We start from the raw sequence: 14,946 nt of genomic DNA, 5'->3' as shown, positions 1-14,946 counted from the left end.
TTGAGATTTACACTTGTGTCATGATGCTTGTGCCCTATGGAAGGACACTTTACCTGGCCAGCTGTGTCTGATGAGGCTGCAGAGATCAGCATGCGAAGAAATCAGGTTTCCACTGATTTCAGAGAGTCCAGGTTGTTTTGTTTTTTTTTTCATTGATTTAACTAAAAAAACCCCAACAACCCAGCTAAAAAAAAAAAATTATACAGTCTTAGGAGTATAGCACAGCTTTTCTTATTTGCTAGACCAGGCACCCTCACTTGAAGCCTTAGGAGCCTGGACAGCTCGTATATTACTTCCAAGGGAATTCCTCCTCCTCCTCTCTCCATAAATGCGCTTCCTGAAGGGATTCCATTTACAACCAAGTTATTCATTGAATGTTTTTATCATTGACATGACAGCAGTTTTGACTTTCATTTATTTTTCAGTCTTTTTCTAGATGGACTTGGTCCTGACTCGTCTCCTAGCCACCAAAAGGGTGGTTTGCTGCAGAAATGTTGGCTTCCATTCCATTCTAACATTTTAAAAGCATACTCCCTTCTTTTTAGTACATCTTTATAGCTTATATGTTGAGAGCTGTACAAGTTTATGTGGCTATTAAAATATTTCTAGATGAATGAGAAATATTAAAAAAAAAATCCCCAAACTGTGAATTACATTAGGAGCTTTGGAAGAATTAGAAGCACTTTTGGCTTAGAGCATAAGTCAACCTTCAGCTAGAGGCCTTTTTAAACAAAAGCTTTCTTTCTGTCCTTCATCTTTCATCATTTTGAGAGACTAACTGCAGAGCTCTGACATAGTCAGTTGAATTCGGAGTCCACCTTCAGAGCTGGGTCAGTACAGCTTCCAGAAGATGACTGAAAGCAGATCAGGTTTCTTCAGGTTTCCACCTTTTAACCCTGCTGTTGATAGTATTGATAGCAAGATTTTTGGCTGGAGGCTAACTTTTTTTTTATTATGCAAAACTCAAAGCACCAAGAATTTCTGCCAGTAGTGGGGCTGGTTAAGTCCCCATTCCAACTAAGAGTGAATTGGACCAGCTGGAGAAGGACACCAACCCAAAAGTCTGATGGATGAGAGAAAAAAATTCCTGTGTTCAGTGAGGTAGCACTATTCTGTCTTTATGCTGTCGTTGCATACAACCCATGTGGAAGCCTGAAGGAGGGAACATCCTCAGCCCCAGAGAACTTATTGTTCAAATGGCCTCACATCAGAATGATGTGGAAAAAATGGGGCTGAAGCCACAGTGCTTGGTACCAGCAGGAGCAGGGACTGAGCTCTTCAGTCTCTCTTTGGCTGCCTGATATTTCCCAGATGCTCCCCAGCCCACAGTACCATGGTCACCCTAGTAAGAAAGGGGTAGATGATTTATATCCACCACAATTTTCTTGCTTGTTTTCCTTGCTTCTGAACGATGAGCACCCCCTGTTCTGGTGTCCAGGTGTTGCGTCCACGGGAGACCCAGAGGATGGTGTTCAGCACATCCACCCTGAGCACTGGGCAGCTCTGCTGCAGGAAGTCAGAGATTTTCTAGCATGGAATACAACAATTTCAATTGTTTTTTTTCTGCAGTCGTCATGGAGAGAGTGTTTTCCTTAGACGTGTGTAGCTCATTTGTTACAAAGCAATCTGTGTTCCTGGTGTGCCACTCTATGCACAATGCTTATTTATTCCAGCCCTTAATCAGAGCTGGGTCAAATCTCTCTAAGGAAAACATAAAAGTCTTACAATGGTTTTTGTAGGAATTAAAGTGGTAACTCCTTCTCTGAAGTCTTGATTCAACAGCATTAATGTCACAATACTGTAAGAAATAGCCATTATCAACTGAACTCAAACCAGGTAAAAACCACTATAGGAATTTTGTCTGCAGTGGTCAAATTTCAGTGCGAACACAGAGGGTCAACTTGTGACACTTGGCTCCTGTATTCTGCTCGTAAGCATCCCAGTGTATTTGCTTTCTCTCCCTGTCTTTTTCCTCCACTGTTCCCCTGTCCATATATCAGTGTCAGGGAGTTCCGACTTCACAAGGGCCGGTGGTTTTTTTTATTATTTTTGTAACACCTAATGTGGAATTTTGCATGAGCAACACTCCTTCCTGTCGGCACTTGGAAACTCTTTTGTGTTACGTCCGTCCTTTCTCTGAAGTAATCGCTCAACTATTTCTAGCAATAAAATATTCCTCTGTAGTGCCATCAGATGTGTTAGAAAGATTAGTGCAAGATCTGAAGGCCCTGTCCAGGTGAATTCAACAAAACTTCCATGGCCTTTAATGCTCTCCTTTTTTATTTCACTGCCTGTGGACATGGAGTAGGAAAAAGACTCTCAGATACTACCCGATAAACACAAGTTATGGACTCTACAGAGAGGTTGCACACTGAGTGAGTGACATGCCAAGGGTTAGGAACAGGAGTCTGTGCATATCTACAGCCTTCTTTTCTGTGTTTTGTTGGTTTTTTTGGGTTTTGTTTTTGTGTTTTTAAATTAACTTTAAAAACACTACACTAAAGATTTGTCCAAAATTTGTTAGGCTGCTGTGAATGGGATCTGCCTCTTCTGTTGGCTGGAAAGGCAGTGGGGTTTTTATCCCTCCACAGCTGGGGAAGTGAGGAGAGAAGCCATTCTCTGTAAGGTAGTTTGAAAATCTCACTTGGTGCCTAAGATGCATTTGGGGAAGGGAAGGTTTTCCTAATATATTTAAATGTTCACCTGACTAACAGTGGGAGAATTCACTTCCTTTCCTCTCCTCTCCACTCAGGATTTGATACTAGCTGAAGTAGAGTTGAAACTCCTGCAAATTATTAAGAAATCCTTTAAGAATGGAGGAGTGACAGAATTGATGGTCATACCGTTTTCCATGTCACCAGTGGCACCAGCTGGAAGTGCACATGCAAGCTGAACTTATTTCAAGTGGCTGCTTTGACCTGACTTTGGGAAGCACGGAGTGGGTCTGTCAGCACTTGTTTGTGGAAAAACCTACTCCTCTGGCTTTCACAGGGGAATCAGCTCCTCCATGAGTTATAGTGCTAGGGATGAAACAACTGCTTGCTCTTTGGCTTTTCTTCAGTCTTTCTTCAGCTGGGAAAGCTTCCTCCTATGCTCCAAAGTCCCTGCTTCCTGGGAAGGAGCCACGTGTGTGCAGCTGCCCCTGGCACGGCTGCCTGACTTCCCTACTCACTGCCTTGCTCCACACTGCTGTCTCCTGTGGCTTTGGCACTAAAAAAAAGTTTACTTCAGATTGAGGGTATTTTTGTGCAGCACCTTTTTTTTTTTTGTTTTGTTTTTGTTTGACAGCCATGACAGCCTCTCCTCATTATTATGGAAAATATAGGGTTGGTGGTAATTACTATCTGAGTATGAATGGGAGCAGAAGTGGGCATAGACTGCACTGGCCTTTCTTTGACAAGGTATAACTTTCTTCTGAATTTCCGTGTTAATTAATGCTTATTTAAAAACCACTTTAATTGGCAGTAAACATCTCAACTTTTTGTACTCATTAAAATGCACCCATTGATGTGTGATGGATTTTTTAAAGCTTAATTAACTTTCTTCCTGTATATATAACCTATAATAATGACAAATACTGGAAACTGTCTCCCTTTCCCCCCTCCCCTATTTTTTTGCCTTCCCCCCCCATATTTCTATCACTTGAAGAATGGCTATAAAAATGTATCCCGACTTGGCCAGGATGGGAGGGGGGTTCCCTGGGAACAATAATTCAGGCCCTCTCAGAGACCCCTGAGAGGCTGAGACTGGCTAGGAGTCACAGGCAGCTGCCCGGCGTGCCCATGGCCTGTCCTGTGCCTGTTCTTGCTATCTAGATGCCTACCATGCCCTCACTCTTCTCCCTTGTGGGCAGAAATTGGATCCTTCTCCCACCTTCACTGTGGGTCGTTCATCACCTTTTTTTTTTTTTTTTTTTTCTTTTTTTTTTTTTTTTTTTTAAATAAAATTGTTGTGGAAACTTTTACTCAGGTAAGCTTATAGACATTTTCTTCCCTGAAAAAAACAGAGTCTTTCAGCAAAAATTGATTTTTCTAGTTCTTTTGTTTTGGTTTTGGGTTTTTCTTTCTTTCTTTCTTTCTTTTTTTTTTTTTTTAAATAGATTGAGACGGGTTTGTCTGCATGCACATGTGTGAATGCCAAGTCAAAAGAACCAAGGAGCCTGTAATGGTGCTTTCCTCTTCCTGCAATTTTCAGCCCATATCTAAGCCACTGAGCAGGATTTAGTGCAAAACTCTAAAGTGCAATGAAGAGAACAATGATTTCAACTTTTGATTTTTAAGTGTCTCAGCAGTTTGGACTATGAAATTAGACTCCTGAATTGCTTTTGAACATGAGATGTTGGTACTTTTTGCCACTGTAATCCTTTGTATACAAGTGAAATTACCAACAAGCAGAGCACATTACAGTAATTCATGAAAATATGCAAATTGCTTGGTTCAGCTATTACACACAGATCATTTACCAGTCTTTCTTTGCAATTTATGGAATATTCTTGTTTAAGATGGGTAAATCAGAAGTTTTAAAGTGGGCAGTCCGGTTTGTGAAGGTACTTCCAGCGAGTAAATTTTAAATGCATGAAGCAACGATTTAATTTCCACAAGTACATAATTTCCAAAATCACCTAATATCTTCATCCAAATGTAAACATGTTTAAAATACCTTGTGAAATGCTCTTCGTTCTCCTTTGCTCTCTGTGCTTTCCCTACCCAGCTGATAACTGTACTGCTGCCCAGTTCCTTTCTCTTTACCTGTCTCAAAGAGTGATTAGGGTGACTATCAAAATCCCCCCCCAAGATATTCCCTCCTGCTTTGTAACTGTTGTGTGGCCAAGCTAGCACTGATATTTCCTGGTAATTACATCTCGTCTGCTTCACAGGAATCTTCCACTCCGTGGTGACCAACACAAATCTTTGCAGACACAGCTTATCATTCAACTAAATTAAGTGCACACTTAAAACCACGGAGCTTGCTGAGTTTCTCCTCCAGGGTAGTTTTCCTGTACAGCTTGAAAATAGGACAAATATGATTTGCATTGATTGACAACTGGATTTCTCTCACCTGCTCAAGGTAACTTAATTAGGGTGACAATATTTAGTTATTATTTTAAAATATACCTTCATCTGAAAAAATGTAGATGGCATACAATATTCTGAACATTAATGCTAACTTTCTTCCTGGGCTGATTTCAAGGCTATCATTAAAAATAAATGCTGCTGCCTGTTAATTTGACCATGTCAATAAATAAAAATGTCCATAACGCATGTATGAGGCTAATTAGGATTTTATAGCTGTGTTGTTTTGGTTGATAGCTGTGCTGTTGGCTTGCTGGGTCTTTATGTTTCGGTGATGTACACTTCATTGATGCATAACATGTAACACCTGTTGATGCAGTAAATGTTTAGTCCTGGCAATTGGCCCTCACATCATTTCTGGTAGGAGAGGTCTGTGTAGCAGACTCAGGTCTCATAATCAGACTACCTCAGTTTAGAAGAGCTTTTCCTAAAGGAAACCTGAAAACTTCTGTAATCCTGGTGCAGCTCCCTAAAGTGTGTGAAAAAGGAGAACATGATTCTCTGTCGCAGAGGGACAGGTTCATAACAGTGGGCTGGTTTGGTCCTTGCCTGTGAGGCAGGGCCACTCCTGTAACAGGATACTGAAGGCTCCAGGCACAGCTGCTCTTTCTCCCCCTGCACGTCCCAGCAAACACGCAGCACCAGTGATGCTGCGGCATCCCCAGCTTTAGGTGCCATATAGAAACACAGGCATTCTGAAATAAAATCAGTACTCACTGCCCTGAGTGCCTTCTCTTTGCTTTTTCAGCACTAGCCCTGCCTGAGAATTGCATTTCTCTAATAAGGAACCGTGACATAACTTTCTTGTAGGTGGAGTTCCCTGCAAAGTCCAATTAGTTTCAGACTTCGCTTTGAAATGTAAAAGATTATACCCGTCTTACCTTTGTTTACTTGAACAGCTTTAACTAGATCTGCTTGAACTGTTGTTAAAATTTATTGGGTTTTAAATATTTATTTATTGTTTTTAAAATCCCATTAATGTCTTGGTTTTAGGGGGATTTTGTGACTGTGGATTGCACAAGCCCATTTGATGCTGTGCTTAACTAGAAATGCTGTCTTTTGCCTGGAGCACTGCCTCCCAGGCTCAGCTCCACAGCAATTCCTGTGTGGTAGGAGAGTCACCCTGTGCTAATGAAGGGGACAGAAGCACCTCCCACCACAGCTAAGGACAACAAGGATTTCAGAGCAGTTGCAGCCACACACCTTGGAGTTTCGGCTTTGTGGAAGCTCTGCATGAGTGAACAGGTTCCTTTGTTTCCTACATAGGAACAATAGAAATATATTCTATTAATTCCATTATTACATATTTAAAAACTATTAATCATAGCTTTAAAATAACTGGTAATTAACAGGACAACAGTGTTACTCATCAGAAAGAAAAAAGCAGGTGAGCAACCCAGCTTGGTATCAAATTCAATAAAGGAGCACAATAAATAATTCCAGCAGTTTATTATCCCTTCCTCAATCTTGTCACTCTACAACATTTTGAAACTTCATTTTCGAGAAAAAAGCATTGTTGCTAAATGAAAGTAATGCTGTGGCTGAAGGCTCTACCAATATATTCAGCACAGGAAAAGCACGGAACTGTTGGAGGAGGTCCAGAGGAGGGTCATGAAAATTTTCATGGGGCTGGAACATCTCTGCTGTGCAGACAAGCTGAGAGAGTTGGGGTTCAGCCTGGGGAAGAGAAGGTTCTGGGGAGACTTTATAGCACCTTCCAGTACCTTAAGGGGCTACAAGAGAAAAGGGGCCAAACTTTCTGAAAAGACATGTAGTGATAGGTCAAGGTGTAGAGGTTTTAAACTAAAAGAGCTTCAGATTAGATAGAAGGAAGACTTTTTTACAATGAGAATGGTGAAACAGGTTGCCTGGAGAGGTGGCGGGTATCCCACCCCTGGAAACATCCAAGATTCCATTGGATGGGGCTCTGAGTAACCTGGTCTTGCTGAAGATGTCCCTGCTTATTGCAGGGCTGTTGGATCAGATGACCTTCAAAGGCCCTTTCTGACCCAAAGCATTCTACAATTCTGTGATATGTCTATTGGACACAATGGCAGAAATGTGTGAGGAGGCAATGACTAAAGCACACAAGTGGGAGAAAGACTTGAATAATTGATTTCAATGAATGGTAGGTGTATTCAGTTTTTTCTTCTTTGCTTTTTGGCAAATGTGCTCCTATTAAGGAAAGACAATGCCTTTGAGTGCAAAACAGCTTGAAGGGAAAAATGGGGATCTAGTTTCAAAAGCAGCTCATGAAATAATGGAAAGTGTACTCCTGGACAAACTTATCCCTGATCTGTGCTTCCTGTGGGCCACCCAGCACCTGTCATAGGAACTTGCCATTGGCCAGGGGGACAGTTTCTTGGTTAGACTTTTCACCTGACAGAGCCAACTCTCTTCTTAAAATGGGGTGTCTTCTCATCTCCATAATTATCTGTACCGGTTATATAGAGTCAGTTTGTCCTTGCCTGTGATATACTTATCACCAAGACATTAATGACTCAAATTCAGAGATAGTTGTGTTGACTGCCATGATAGCTTCACTATCCCAATCAGCACCTGATATGCCAGCAACCAACCCAAACCAAGTACCTGGGTTTCTGGTTCAAAATATAAACCCCATGGCCTCCACTTTGCAAACTGACTTGATGAGAAGAATTGCTGGATTGAATGGGTCAGGATTGTTCAGGAACCCATCTTGGCAATCTTGAGGCCACCAATGACACTCTACTTTTTCAGATATTTTGCCAAAGCAAATTGGTAAAAGTTTTGAGTGGTGAAAAGTGGAAGATAGTGGTTAAATAATCTTCTTTAAAAAAACTCTCTATCCCAGGCTAGGAAGACAAAAGCAGAACACTAGAGCAGTGAAACTGAAAAGCAAAACAATTTGGATTTTTTACCACGAAACTGGTAATAACTTGGAAATAAAATTTCACTTTATAGAAATAAAAATTCTCTTTAAAAATATTTTGTTTAACAGGCCATTTTGATTTGATTATTGTTTTTATCTTTCAATGGCAAGTTATTTACTGTTTACTTTTCTCCCCATTGTGTGGCCCCAGGCCTTACTAAATGTGTTCTATTCAAACCCTGCTCTGAAGACAGAAATATTAATTTCCACATGGGCTTTTCTATAGAACTCATCACTATGGTAACTGAATGTTTCATAAACATTAATGAACTTATTTTCACTGCACTGCAGTGAGGCATTGGGTGGTAGTATTATCCCCATTTCATGATGAAGAACTGAGGCAGAAAGAGATTAAGTACAAAAGTATTCACTAATTTTAAGTTCCCCATCTGAGATGCATGGTCTGATTTTTCAGAGGACTTAGTTTGTTATCTGTTCAAAGCACAGCTCCCATTGCCTTCGGTTGCAGCTGTGAGTTCAAATTTCTTTGTGCTTTCTGTACTCGGATAGAGACTGCTTTAATCTTGAACATGCATGGCCCTTTTAATTTCTTTTCTTCAATATAATCAGAAGGAATTGAACTTACTAGGTCCTGGCCACATATTTTTTCTACATATTAACTGAAATGACAATGGTTTAAATAATTTTATCCAAACACCAATTCACACATAATTATTAAATTATTTATAAATTATTATAAAATTATAAAATAATTTATAAGAAGAGTAACTTAGCTTCTCAAAGATTAGAAAAGCATCTGTTCTTGTAGGGTTCAATTTTTGTTTTCATGAAAGAGAGATAAACTCCTGGGAGGCCCTTTTTGAGGATAACCTGGGGACTACTGATGGAGCTACAAACAGTTAAATTGGAATCATGGATTTTTATACAGAGTCACTAATTTAAAAAATTAATCTTACTCTTCCTGAAAGCAAAGATATCAAACAAACTAAATGTATTAGTTATTGTATGTGTTATTATTTATTATTATTGTATGTAACTTTTCCAGCAGGTGAATCAAGTATCTTGTTTCAAACACACCCGGACTTTGCTGAAGTTTAGATTGGCTGTGATTGACCCACTAAGATATCCCAGCATAGGAGGGAATCTACTAAAATTGTTTTCTGTCTTCTGTCCATAGGCAGGAGGTCTTTATAGTGGCTTGGGATATCTTGGAATATCTGGAAGAGCCAGCCCTTAATTTGCATCAGAATGTGACATAGGATTTATGGATCCCCTCATAATTTTGCAGGCTCCTCTTCCATTCTTTTCTTTTGACCTACAAGTTGCAAAAGTTTATAAATGCAAAGTCTACTTTCAGGTCTTTCCTGATATATTGAATCCTGGAGCAAATTTTTGTAGATGTTTTTCTGAAGCCTTAATTCAGAAAGCAAGCACTGACCCCCTCTTAACCACAGAGGTACAAACAGGCTGCTGCAATATCATGTTGTTGAATTTTCCTTCCAGTGCCGAATGAAAGAGAGCTTGCCCTTTTCCTCAAATCTCTCCCTGATCGAGGGATGAGTGAGCTGGTAGCTGCAATATCCAACGGCTTCACCAAGTTGAGAATGTGATGTCTGTGTAATAATGCTCAATTTTGCACACTTCAAATCCATTAGTAGCAATTACCTTACCTGAGGTGTTTTGAGTTAGTTTTAGTACAGCATTCTTGCAGTTGGTAGATAATGAACATAATAATGTATACAGCATTTTCAAGTCTCTGTTTTTAGCTACAATAATGCCATTAGGATTCTATTTAGCAAATGTGTGCTTCACACTAAAAGTTAAGACTTTTTTTGTTCATGTTTTCCCTGCCATGATTTTGATTGCATCTCATGTCCTATTCTGTGCAGTTCTGGCTTGCCTGAAAGAGCAGGAAAGTGTTTTATCCACTGCACCTGTGCAAAGGCAGTGAGGCCTGGCATGTTGAGAACAAAACAAGGACGAAGCAGGGCAGGGCATTGCCTGAGCCCTGGTGCAGCCTTCCAAGCACCCCTGGGCAAGCTGTGTGCCTGCACTCTGCTGTGTCCTGTTTGCCCAAGGGGTGAGGATGCTGACACCCTCCAGCACAGCACAGAAGCTGTCCTGCTTGCCCCAGGAGGGGCTGTGACACTGCTGAAGCTGCTGGTGGACTCCATGGAGGTAAAGATGCAGGTGGGCTGCTTGGTGCTGAGAGAAGCAGGTGTTGCAGCACATTTCAGGAAGGGATGCCAGCTCAGACATCTGTGTTGGGGGTCCTTGGGCAGTGCAGATGTGCTGTGGTTCTCCTTCCCCTCTGAGCTTTTTTCTCCTTCCAGAAAAAGAATGTATAATCCACATGAGGAATTACAGCTGAGAAGAACTTAGCTTGGACCTGGGTGATAATAAGGAGTGGATGGTAAAGCAAGGGTGGCTGCAACGATTGTTGTCCCATGCCTGCTTGTTTCCACAAGTCAGTGATGTCAGACAGCTCTGCTGACAGTGGGATAACCCTGCCCTTGCTCTGGGTTGGGGACTACCCCAGTACTCCATCCTTACAAGATCCCTCTTCATCCCTTGTCCTTGTAGTGAGATAATTATGAAAGTTTTGGACTGGGAGAACCAGTACTCCACCAGGTTTTCCTTTTCTCTGCCCAGTGAAGGGAAAAATAAGAAATCTGGTTTTGGGCTACCATTTGAACCAAGTGATACTGCTAAGCTAACACACAGAGTTTTCAAAGAAATAAGATTTCTTTGATTGTATCTTTTCGAAGAATTCCTTACTAAAGAATGAGAAAGGGATGAGGAGATATATTTGATGCCTCCTTTGTAGATGTCACTGCTAAGGTCCCTGGCATAGATATTATCAGCACCTTAAAAGTAGTTTCAAAATATTACAGTGCTCCTTTCATATTAAATTGACCAAACTCAAGAAGCAAGAAGTATTTGGGCAGCCACACAAAATGTTTTGGGAAAGTAAGTTGTGTTTGTTGTTGTGTTTAGAAACGGACAGAGTAAGAGCTGAGAGAGCTTTCTCTGTCTTAAACTGGAACATGCGAACCTGTCTTTGTCTTCCCTCCAGTTCTTTTGCTCATACTTAGATTATCTTTTGAAAAAGCAAACCGATTCTTCTGGCACTGAATTGATCTTTCTCACCTTTTAATTCCTCTGGCACACTGACCACGTGCTCATCCCATGCCACCTCCTGCCCTGTGAGCACACGTTCACTACACGGGTATCCAGTACTTGATGGACAGTGGTGGAGAGCTGTCCCAGTAATGCTCAGCAGGGAAAACTAAGCTGGATTTTAGCACCCCACAGACAAGGACAAAATGATGGAAAAGCACTCGTCTGCACGAAGACAACAAAGTGCCGCTGGCTGTGGGGTAGGCGGGTTGAAGAGGAGCAGGGCCTGTGCCCCCTCCTCGGTTGCTGCCCCTTCTCCTTGCCTGCACCACCTCCTGCCCCCTTCAGCTGCGAGAGTGACTGTCACCTCCATCCGTCTGCTGCCCCGGATGTCTCCCTGCCTGACAGCAGAGCCCAAAAGCTGACCCCATCTGCAGCCTGAGCACTGAAGGGGAGCTGGGGGAGGCAGATATCACCTCTCAGTCACAACGTGCCCAGGCTGCTCCGGGGGCAGCACAGCAAAGCGCTGGCCCTGATCTTCTTGCATAGCCATCACCTACCCTGAAATTAGTAACAGTACGTCCAAGGTTAGTGGCAAATTCAGATACCCAAGCTACACGGGGAGGGTGAATAAAGGACAGTGGTTGTGTACTGTATAAGCGGTTGCCTTAGACAATGCGTGACCTCTGAATTAAAAGACCAGGATTAGCAAAGAGCTTTTTTGCATTATTGGGCCCATTTACAAAAAGCTTTAGCCCTAATTGTATGGTACCACAGAGCTTTAACTTGAGCACATATTGGTTTTGTAACCTGATCCCCACATAAATCATAGTTGGTGAGAGCAAAACAATTAGTGCCTTAATCTACTGGAACTACACAGTATCTTTAAATCTGAATTTTCCTGATCATTATGGGTATTACAAGAGTCAATTAATTTATATTTCACACAAAATGTAATTAAATCCCACGATAACCTGACTGTGAAATGAGGAGGGGGGGAGTGAGGAGAAGGGTGGGAAAATCCTTCTCTTATGGAGCTGCCATCAGAGACCATGGTGTGCTATTGACAGAGGCAAGCTGCCTCCTCTTCAGGGCAGAAGTTTCAGGGTGAGGGGTGTTGTTTCCCAATTTTGTACTGAGTGGCCCTGTGGTCACAAGAAGTGTTTGCTGCCACGCATTTCCAGCCCAGCCTGCAAGAAAAGTCATTCATGGTTGCTAACCCATATAAGTGCTCAGGAAAGGGGAAGGCCTTGATGTTCCAAAGAGCCCAATGCCTGTAGTTGGTCACCTAAGGGAATCCACTTATGACTCTATTACCCAGTAAATTAGCAGAGTGGTTCAGTCAGGTACATTTATCATGAAGAGAACTGAAGATAATTAATACACTGCATTGAATGCAAATTGCACCCACAGCACTTATCTCATTTTCAATTAGCACAAATGTTACAGCACTGCAGGCTTGTTATGGTTTTACCATGGGCTGGGTAATTAATTTCTGTGAGCTACATATCAGACACCTGATAATGCCGTTTATTAATAAATGTCACCCCAGGTATCTGTTAGGAGAGGTAAATAAATTAAATGTTCAGTTGTCTGCCCTGTGCAAATCTATTCTTACACCTCATTGCATCTTTTCACTTGTTTGTTTATCAAGGAGAATGACTGCCGAGATTACAATGGCAAACAAAGGAATATGAGGAACAATAATCTGTACCCCAAAGCAGTGTTTCTCTCACCACTGCTGATGGCAGAAGCCATGTCACCGTCTCTTTCCTGTCTGGGGACATGGCTGTGGGTCACTGAGGTGACCTTCCTTCAGGGCTGCCCAGGGCCCGTGAGGGCAGAAAAGCCGAAGTGCCCTGCAAATCCTCACTTTCAAGGAATTTGCCAACCACCTATTGGTGTATATTTCTGTCTGTAACTCTTTCTCTCAGAATGTTTAACTGCCCCGACTCTGGAGGCAACACCTGCACAGTTGCCTGGGGCAATTGCGCTCATCAGCTCCTGAGCAGATTCAGGTTTATACTTCTCCCTTTCCTTCCAAAACTTCAGAAAAGGAGGGTGGGGTTGAGTGAACCTGTTGACTTGTCCCCACCCCAGTGGGGCCATGGACCCTGGTGGAGATGAGGGCCCCTCCAGCTGCCTGAGGGCCAGGGGCGGCAGGGCATGGACTATGGTGCGGATTTTTGGAGGTCTCACCTCAGGAAAAAAATAGTAAGATTATAAGGAGAATGAAACAGCCATGTGCTCTTTGATCTGTTTGAGGTTTTGGGAAAGGAATGGAGCAGGAGGTGGTGGGATTCTGTCAGCACAATGGTGGATAAAATCAGGTAAGGCCCTTACGCAGGCATACGGGAAGGTCAGGAAGACCCCAGACCCTGAGCTGTCTTCTGCTGAGTGGGTAGATCATATCTGGCAAACTTTCTGGCCAACTCCTGCTTCCCAAAGTTTTGACACAGGTCTCTTCACCTTTGAGAGGAGAGATCCTTTGGTCTTCCTCCCCATCTGATTTTGAAATACAGGCAAGCCACACTAACAAGAATAGTTGAAATTGCTCCAGCTAACCTGAACCTTTCCCCTAAGACGACCACAAGTAGGTAGCTGCAGTGACTTTGGGCAAGCCTTGCATAATCAGTCTTAGATCATTAAATTAAAACAACCTCTATTGTTTGAGTGCAATTTAGTAGATAGAAAGATGCTTTATGGTAGCGATTTCTTACTTACAACACAAGTAGATCTGTACTGTGTAAATACTCTCTTCTGGTGTACATTAGGAACTGTACCAGTTCGAATACACTGGCAAAATAAGTATGTCTGACTGACCATTACATTGGTAGAAATCTCAGCGTGGAACAAGTGTCAATCTTTCTTGAAGGTAAAGAGTATTTACAGCAGAAAAAAAGTAGGTGCAATATAACACTCAGTTTCCCAGATATAAACATATTTAGGAAAAACCATATTATGTGTGACTTGTAAGTTAGCTGTGGGGAAGAAGCCTGTGGGGGAGAACAAAGGACTGTTGCCACAATAATTTAATCAGTGTGAATTTCAGTGAAAAGTGCTTTTAAGCAAAGTGCTTCCAGCCCTTATGCAGGTCTTCGTTATATTTACAAGTTTTTGTACTGTAAAAAATTTCCATGTGCTTCTTGATAGGGTAACTGCCATCTTACCATCATCTGCCGTGACTTTTTTAGATTTCAGGACTCAGAGATAGCTCAGTATTTGACGATGGGATTTACAATACTGCTTTAAAAATACTGCAGCACTTGAAAAATTAATTTTAAAAGGCCTTATTTGGATTAAGGTTCAGAGAAGAACACATCATTTTTAAAGGCCAAATAACCTGCCAACCTCATTTAAAACCATGTTTAATATGCTGAGAAGAATGTACAAACTCTCAGTTTAAACAATTACAATATCCATCCCAAGGAACTGGCAAAGTATGGAATTAATGCTAACTCCTTATTTGAACTAGAACAATATTTCCAATAGAAATAGAAATAGTGAATGTACTGTGAGCGAGACAGATCTGGTTTCTTCCAGTCAGATCCAAGCTAAATCCCAGGCACGACAGGCCCAACAGGGACTCCTGACCCGAGTGTGTGCCCTGCACACTGGCTCCCCCTGAGTGCCCACCTTTCCCTGTGAGGGTGAGCACATGCCTGGGTCACACCAAGCCAGCTGTATCATGCCCACCAAGCTTTGGCCTGGCTGGTGGGACTGATGCTACCTGCAGAGAGAGAGTCTTTCATGGGGAACAAGCATTGTGGGAAAAGATATTCTGGCAGAATCACGCAGCACAAGAAGGAGACTTTTACAGGGAGAGAGGCCTATGAAATTGTTGTTGGTGGCTGAGGTCACTAGTACTGGTGGGGAATGAGC

The sequence above is a fragment of the Chamaea fasciata genome, unplaced genomic scaffold (genome assembly GCF_029207755.1).
Source record: "Chamaea fasciata isolate MVZ Bird 193981 ecotype frontalis unplaced genomic scaffold, bChaFas1.0.hap1 SCAF_3, whole genome shotgun sequence".
Taxonomy (NCBI): Eukaryota; Metazoa; Chordata; class Aves; order Passeriformes; family Sylviidae; genus Chamaea; species Chamaea fasciata.
The sequence above is the reverse complement of the archived record's forward strand: the minus strand, read 5'-3'. Positions refer to the sequence as shown.